We start from the raw sequence: 8,041 nt of genomic DNA, 5'->3' as shown, positions 1-8,041 counted from the left end.
TTTTTACAATAATTATTTATTTACATACATATTAAAATATAAATATTATACAATTATATGAAATTTATACTTTAAAATATATATAATACTAAAATTTATCACATCTTTAATATTTATGAATATTAAAAAATTATAGTAAATATCATAAACATAAAAAAATATAACATAATAATAATATAAATGAATAGTTTATAGATTTGATCACGAAATAGATTAATTTTTTGGTTTCCTTATTTTTAAAAGAATATTAACGATAAATATATTATTATGATTTAATTTTAAAGGAAGATATATGATTTTAAACTAGAATTATTAAGGTTGAGACATTTTTTGATGAAACACATATCATAATCGTGTTTATGAGGTCAAAAATAAATTGTTTGTAAATTTTAGGGTCCAACGATCCTCGACAATGAGAATAGATGGCGACTGATGATGAAAGTGATAAGTGACATCTAATGACAAGAGGCTTTAGTTAAATTTATAGTTCAAATTGATATTTTATCTAAAATTTAAGTGTTAAAAATAATTTTTTATTTAAATTTTAACTTTCGAAACGATATTTCATTTAAGTTTAAAATCAAAATAATATTTTATCTAATGTTTAATAAATAAATTTAAAATTAATCTCTTTTAACTATTTTATTCATAATTGATAATATAAGTATCCAAAACGTAACTATTATAATTTAATGAGTAAATATGTATAAATATAAATAGGAAGTGGTCCGATAAGAAAATGTGTAAGCCACAAAGGCAAACCTTCACCATCAGAACTGCAGAAAAACATAACAAAGTCAAAAAATTGGAGCTGAAATTTCAGAGAGAAGAAAAGAGGGGAGACGAATCAAAAAAGGAAAGCTGAAATCATGATCTCACAGTTCTTCGTGCTCTCTCAGCGAGGCGATAACATAGTTTTTCGCGATTGTCAGTTCTCTTACTTCCCTCTTCCTCTTATTTTCTCTTCCCATCTAAACTTCACACCTCGTTTGGTTTTCAATCTTTTTTCTTTGAAATTTCGCCTATAGGACTTTATTTTGATCCTTTAGATTGATTTTACTCTATAAGCTGTGAGGTAATTGATTTATTTCATATTCGATCCTTCCGTAGTTCTTCTTGGCTGTATCTGGATATATAATTGATGCTTATTTAGCTCTCAATTTTGTCTTTATTTTTTTTTTCATATCTTCAATTTCAAATCCCCTGTGATCAGCGTCGACGTTCTTTTACTGATAAAGAGCGATTTAAGTCTTGAATTGATTTTGCATGTTAAATTTATGTAAAACTAATAGGAATAACTGACCTGCTAAAATATGAAGGAATTTCTTAATAATGAAATAATTCCTTTAGAAATTTCTTGACATTCATTTGAATTTTCATGATTTGTACTTAAGCATGTACGTTTATTGCAAATTATTTACAGGATTGGTTTCCTATTTAAATTTGATTCTGTTGAATGAAAAAAAAAATTTGTTTAGCCCAAGACTCAAAGACTGATAAATAATTGTTACCGCAAGATCGTGGTGAAGTACCGAAAGGAAGTGCAGAGATATTCTTCCGAAAAGTCAAGTTTTGGAAAGAGGATGGACAAGAGGAGGCGCCCCCTGTCTTTGTAAGTGTTATCTTACTGAAGGCAGTTCTGTCAGACAGTATACCTTTTCACTGGCTGAACAAACGATATGTTCAGATTTAAGATTGATTAGTTTTCAATCCTATTTTTGGTCTCAAAGGCCATTGTAGTCCAATGCATATATTACTTGGTTATTCAGTAACTGAGCTGCTGCAGTGCCCTAATAGCTTTATATGAATTTTTTTTTTGAATTGATAGAATGTGGATGGTGTGAACTACTTCCACGTGAAGGTTGCTGGGCTGTTCTTTGTTGCTACCACAAGGGTTAATGCAGCCCCATCTCTTGTCCTGGAACTTCTGCAAAGGGTTGCTCGTGTTATTAAGGATTATTTAGGGGTTTTAAGTGAAGACTCATTTCGGAAAAACTTTGTACTTGTATATGAGTTGCTTGATGAAGTCATTGTAAGTTATTTTCATTCCAAACATTGTAGTGGTATATTCTTTCTATTTATTCTAGATGGCTTGATGCTGTTAACCAACTACCAAGGGATTAGCGCATCATGGCATAGCTCAAGAGTGATTATGAATATATGATTAGGCAACATTTTTTAATATCTCTATACATTAGAAAACTTAACATTAACATTTTTCTCTGATGAAATATGTAGGCCTTTCTTTGGTGAAATGTTTACTATTAATTTTGCATTGCTCTTCTGAAAAGATTTAAACGGATACTGCTACTATTTATATGTTTTTTTCCTCCATATAGGACTTTGGTTATGTGCAAACAACATCTACTGAAGTTTTGAAGTCCTACATCTCTTTAATGAACCAATTGTGGTTGATGCTGCACGTTTGCAACCTCTTGGCCCTACGGCCATCTTTATGGTATGATGAGGTTGCTTGATTATGAACCCTCATAAATGGTACTCTGTACTTTTATCAACATGCATTTGGGAAGTTAATTAATTAAATTTGGATGCTTTCAGCAAGGAAATAAAAAGATGCCTGGGACAGCAATTACAAAATCTGTTCTAGCAAATGAGTTTGGAGGTCGGAAGAGAGAGGAAATTTTTGTGGATATAATCGAGAAAATCAGTGTTACATTTAGCTCTAGTGTGAGTAAGTGCATCTTTTTTATTGGATTCAATATTTTGAAGTGTTTAAAATTCTACTTGTTGGACATTTTATATTCTAATACTGATGCATAGAGTCTATGGTTGAGTTAGTGTCAAACCAACCGGCTACCATTAAGTTTTGCGGATTAGTTTAAAGATAAGCTTTTTTCTAAAATGCTTCTGTCATTCTTTCTCTTTTTGAGCAAAAATAATTTTAAAGTAGTTAACATGTGTTCTTTCATTACCCATTATTTTCAAAGCTTATTTACTTCCTCTCTTTAGTTGTTTATTGCAGGTAATTATTCTTTTTAGACAAGAAGTTTGCATTCCACACACATTCCTAGATGCTCTAGTGTATTACTTGATTGACTTATTAACTAATTCAATGATGTTTCAAACAGGGATATATACTAACTTCCGAGATTGATGGCACTATTCAAATGAAAAGTTATCTGACAGGAAATCCAGAAATCCGATTAGCTCTTAATGAAGACTTGAGCATAGGAAGAGGAGGGGGATTGGTATATGGTACTGACTTCTCATGTGCCTATTTATTATGCATTTATTGTTGACAATTATGTTCTATAGTGGTGCTTCTAATTATTTATTTGTTTTTGCTCGGTGAAGTTATTTTTTTAAGGTTGCTGCTAGCTTCAACATTCAAGAGGATTAGTGTATATAAGCCATGTTTCTCAACTTTAACAAGTGGCAACTATTGTATTTGAAATGACTGTTCTTGGCAATACAGTTTAAACTGCTTTGTCTTTCTAGTATTCACCCTCAATTTGAGTCCTGTGTTTTCCGTTCTCTTGTCTGTTTGTTGTGGCAGATTATAGGAGTTCATATGGTGCGGGGGGCGTGATACTTGACGATTGTAATTTTCATGAATCAGTGCGTCTTGATAGTTTCGATATGGACAGGACTCTGGATTTGGTGAGTGAAATTAAGAATATAACAGCTTGAAATTTGTGGAGAGATTGAAGAGACTGTTAAATATCTTGGCATCATTCGGGCTCATGTTTCATTTTACTATTGTCTTTTAGGTACCACCAGATGGTGAATTTCCTGTCATGAACTACCGAATGACACAGGAATTCAAGCCTCCTTTTCGTATTAATTGTTTAATTGAAGAAGCGGGACACCTTAAGGTGAGCTGGTCTGTTTTGACCTTACGTTGTGATGGTTTTATTATATGCTTTTTTTCCCAATTATTCCATAATCATGTAATGTCTCCCTAATGATGATAAGTTAAATGAACTTATTTCATTTATAAATAATTCATTTAGTTCTACAGTAGAGGGATTTATTCCTGATCCAGTTATTTTTGCTTTGCTATTGACATTTTAGGCTGAAGTGGTTCTTAAAATAAGCGCAGAGTTCCCCTCAAACATTACTGCAAACACAGTTGTTGTAGAGATGCCTCTTCCTAAATACACTACCAGGTATTTTCTCTCTTCCTTTGTCACTAATGTTTTTGGTGGGATATATTTTTATGTATATATTTCTGTGGATTATATGTTTTGTACATGGTATTTATAGAGCTACTTTTGAGTTGGAACCTGGAGCTACTGGTCAAAGAACAGATTTCAAAGAAGCAAACAAGAAACTTGAATGGGATTTAAAAAAGGTAAATATGTTTTGAAGGTCCTTTGAAGAAGGTTTAAGGATCAAATGCTTCAACTATATGGTATCATATTTCCTTTTTATGTAATCATTTTGTAATTTTGACAGATTGTAGGTGGATTTGAACATACATTGCGTGCAAAGCTGACCTTTTCCCAGGAATCACATGGTATGCATCAACCAAAGTTCTATTTTGATTTTTTTTTTTTAAATTCTCTCAATGTGATAATTTCATTTGTGAATGTTCTAAACTTATTTCTCATTGATGAAATAATTATGGCTTAATTCAGGAAATATCACAAAGGAAGCCGGACCAGTTAGCATGACGTTCACAATACCAATGTATAATGCTTCGAGGCTTAAGGTAATAATACTATCTTCCGCTATTTCCTTTAGGATTTTTCTAGCTAATCAAAGCCTAAGTTTTAATGAGATCTATGATAAAGTCTGGGATGGAAGAGGCTTAGAATGAAGACACAGGCTCTAATTTGGAATTGGCGGTTGTTATTTCGTTTTATATTATGTTTATTCTGTGAAATCTGATTGCCAATACCACTTCTGCAACTTCTGGTTTAGAAATATTTTCTACAGTTTTAGTCTGATCAGCACCTGTCTTCTTGATGGGTATTTAAAGGATCTTCATTAATTTGGCTACTTTTACCAGTGATCATAACTCTGTTGCAAAGCTCTATCACATATCTAGTCTTTATTCTTTTGATCTTGAATGCTTTGTTGATTTCGAGTTAACAACGTGTGGGCTATTAGTAAAAGCCAACTCGCAATCGGTTTGATAGTACAGTGGATAAGGGTTCAAGTGTCAGCAATATTTCTAAATCCTAATTAAGTTACAGTTACTAATGTTGATAATTGTTCTGACGTTGCAGGTGAAATACTTGCAGATTGCAAAGAAATCTAATTCATATAATCCATATCGATGGGTGAGATATGTTACTCAGGCCAATTCATATGTTGCTCGAATATGATAGGTGAAATCTCCTTCCCCCTTCCCTCCCCCTCCAATATGGTTCATATTTGTTGTCTTGCGGATGGCAACTCTTATTTTTCTTCACCATATAATACGTTTTGTTGAACTACCCCATAGATTCAAGTTTTACCATCTATAGAAATTTATCTGGTTTGTATATTATCGGTGCTTGTTTAGAGAATCTAGTACAATTAGATATCGTCTTCTATAGAACTTTTATGGTACATATGCAGATATCCTGCTCATACAGGTTATGAAACCTGAGTATAGTACAATCATTGAACAGGTGTAGCTCAAGGTATTAAGCTTTTTAATTTGCACACCCCTTTATGATTTGCAGCAATATTTGTCTCCTTTTACCCACAATCATCATCCTTAAGCAGTGGGCTCTATTTGACAAGAAACACTTTTATCTTACTCAGCAAAAATGAGTGTCATTTTCGTTAAATTTTTTTAGGGATATTATATTTACAAACATTTATAAAAATGGCAAATTTTAATAATAAAGCATTAAATTATAAACTGTATCACTCGGTACGAAGCAGTCTGCAACATGAAATTGTTAAAATAAAAAAGGAAAAAAAATTCTCTAGCTTTAATAATTGATTATTTTAACGCATAATTTCACTGTAGTAACGATGCAAACAGAAAAGTATAGAGCTATATCAAATGTGAAGTCTTGTCTTCCCCAACATTCTAGTTTTCTCAACTAGTTTTTGGTAGTGTTGCTGAGATTTCTTGCTCGGCTCGGCTCTGATCTAACAAAGCATATGATGCTGTATAGTTGAGGGGATTGGGTTAATTTAGAAGTGTATGATCACCAAGTGAGCTAAACATATCCGATAAGGACATCAAGTTGATCGGATTATTGTTTAACGAGACACGGGCGACTGTTGCAAATTCCCCATATGTGAAAATTCACAACTCCCTGTTGCACATTCACTTAACATTCACTTGCTCATCGTGCTTTGTTAAGGACCAATCATTTTTGATTTTCAATTGATAAACCATAATATATAAAAAAACGAGGTAATTCTTGACGCCATTGACATTTGAATCGAATCAGGAAAAAGAGAGACTCGTTTGAATCGAATCAGGGAAAAGAAAAAGTCTCGATGAACTGGGATCATTCTCTCGTTGCTATGTCAAGGCACAAAAAAGAGCTTCAGCAAATAACAGAAGTTCAAAACCTAAAGAGCACTGCAATGTAAATGGTTAATCCGATTAACAAAGCTCAAGGGATTTAGTACCAAAACTGAAATCAACGCCCGACGCACAGACATCCACAAATTAACCCACTGCTGAATAGCCTGCGCAATTTACAGTCTTAATCTTCCATCTGAGCTTCAATCTCTCTATCAGTCAACTAAACAATACTTGTACACACAGGATTCCTTGCCTATATTCAACCCCTGCTATCATCATTAGCATTCATTTGCAGTTAGGCCATTCAAATCATGGGAAATGCAGGAAAAAGGTTTGTGTCAATATCGGTTAACTGCATCCAACCAAGTTTTTCCTACAAGACATTTGAAGATGACGACCACAACAACAGAGACTACTAAAGAAGTCGCTGAATTGTGATAGCTGCATATATCATAATGTTACATAATTATCTGTGCTAGTCAGTACATGAAAACAATCAACAATCTACAAACAAAACAAAACAAAACTACAGCAATACCTACAATTTCCTTCCAACATAGCAGAGTTTCATCCTCAGCCTTATCCTTCTCCATTCGGCAAAATCATCCGTCTTTGTCTCGGAAACACTCCTGCCATCCGGTCAGGTTCTTTTAAATCGAAGCTATATATCATTGCCAACCCAAACCTCAAATCGGATTCTTCCTTGGCCTCCCTCTCTTCCTTGGGGTGGAATTGGGAGCATTGTCCCTATTTTGCACCACCTTCTTAACGGGAGCAGCAGCTGCTCGTGGTGGTGGTGGCGGCGGCGCTGGAGTTGGCACATTCAGGGATTTAAATAGCGTTTGCGGCCGGGTTTTCTGTCGCGTCGCGTTTATCGCGGTTGCGGACATAACGGATGCTATCGCGGTCACTGCGGGTGCAGCGGTCGTGAATTATTTTAAATTTCATACAACTTATCATAAAACATAATAATTATAATTATAATTATAAGGAGTCATTTTTAATGATTTTTAGAATGTTTTCTAAGCTAAAATGACATATATAATATAGTTTAACCATATAAAAAATTTTAAAATTCCGATAATAGGATAAGATAATTAATTCATGATAACATTGTGAACACATTATTATTTAAATTACTGAAATTAGGATTAAATTAAACAAAAATTAAAGTTTACATTCTAAATTATATATTAAATTATAAATTTTAAAAAGTGAAAGGATGAAAAATTAATATATTCCTTAAAGATATATTTTATAATTTACTTTAAAAACATGGGCGCAAAATGTTTTGTTTTAAACCTAATAACCCTAAAATATTTTAATCCTAAACTATATCCCTCCCCCCACCCACCCCGCACGTTCTCCTTCTCCAGTCTCTCCTTTCTTCCTCATTTCTTTATGCTCTCCTCCATCCAGCTCAGTTGGTAGAGCACAAGGTTCTTAACCTTGAGGTCGTGGGATCGAGTCCCATGGAGGGTATTTCATAATTTGGAGGTTTCCTACGGAAGTTGTTCTCAACCTAGTGTTGGGGGCAGTCTACTATCTTACCTCCCCCTTACATATGGAAACAAGGGACAGCCATTTTTTTTTTCTCAA

General features: G+C 33.4%; 1 pseudogene; it reads left to right on the top strand.

Moving 5' to 3' along the window:
• The first annotated feature begins 740 nt into the window (after nucleotides 1-740).
• Nucleotides 741-5,641, top strand: LOC120210947 (annotated as a pseudogene).
• Nucleotides 5,642-8,041: the final 2,400 nt, after the last annotated feature.

This window comes from Hibiscus syriacus, unplaced genomic scaffold, assembly GCF_006381635.1.
Source record: "Hibiscus syriacus cultivar Baekdansim isolate YM2019G1 unplaced genomic scaffold, ASM638163v2 tig00109945_pilon, whole genome shotgun sequence".
NCBI classification, from domain to species: Eukaryota; Viridiplantae; Streptophyta; class Magnoliopsida; order Malvales; family Malvaceae; genus Hibiscus; species Hibiscus syriacus.
Note: the sequence above shows the minus strand (reverse complement) of the source record. Positions and strands in the feature narration are given on the sequence as shown.